This window comes from Buceros rhinoceros, unplaced genomic scaffold (genome assembly GCF_000710305.1).
Source record: "Buceros rhinoceros silvestris isolate BGI_N320 unplaced genomic scaffold, ASM71030v1 scaffold9370, whole genome shotgun sequence".
NCBI classification, from domain to species: Eukaryota; Metazoa; Chordata; class Aves; order Bucerotiformes; family Bucerotidae; genus Buceros; species Buceros rhinoceros.
Window position 1 is genome coordinate 54,103 of NW_010390162.1, and position 713 is coordinate 54,815.

Genomic DNA, 713 nt, shown 5'->3' on the forward strand with positions numbered 1-713 from the left:
TGCCTTCTGAGCTCCGGATCCTTTGCAACCAAAGCAGAGAACTGTAAAACGAAACAGAACCAGGGAACTTACTTGCTAAGAGCGGCTCTGCATCAGTCTTGTGCCTTGGTGCTTCGGGGATGCTGGACGGTGACAGGACTGGGAGGTAGGTAAAGCAGCTGCTGCAGAAGTGTCCGGTCCATGCCATCACCAGAGAGCTGGGGCCGTCTTCTGGTCCCTGGGGTGCCTCCTTCCTCCTTTCCTCTGCCTGCTGTTAGAAAACATTGATGTGGCGCTGGAGCTTTAACGGCACATGCCCTGTCCCTGGGTATCCCCGGCTCTGCCGAGCTGGCACTGGCTGCTCCCAGCCCTCACCCCCCGCTGCTGCTTCTGCCTCTCCTCCCCCGTACGAAGGGGCTCTTGGTGGGATATGGCTTTTGAAAGGGCTGGGGCAGAGGGGAGGGGAGGCGAGGGCGGTGAGGGCCGGGCAGCGGGATGCTCTCGGAATGAGCAGCCGAGGGAAGGCGGCGGGCGGGGAAGGACCAGGGGAGGGGTTTGAGCTGTGCTCAGCACAGGGAGGGAGGGCTGGCTGCCGGGACGGGGGGGGGAGCACAAAACACACCGCGCTCCCCATCTCCACGGGCTCTGCCCGCCCTGCCAGCCCCCCGGGCTGGGGGTTTGCTGGCCCTCCCCGCCCCCGGCTTCTCCTCTGGCGGGGTCCGGCGGCGCCCCCC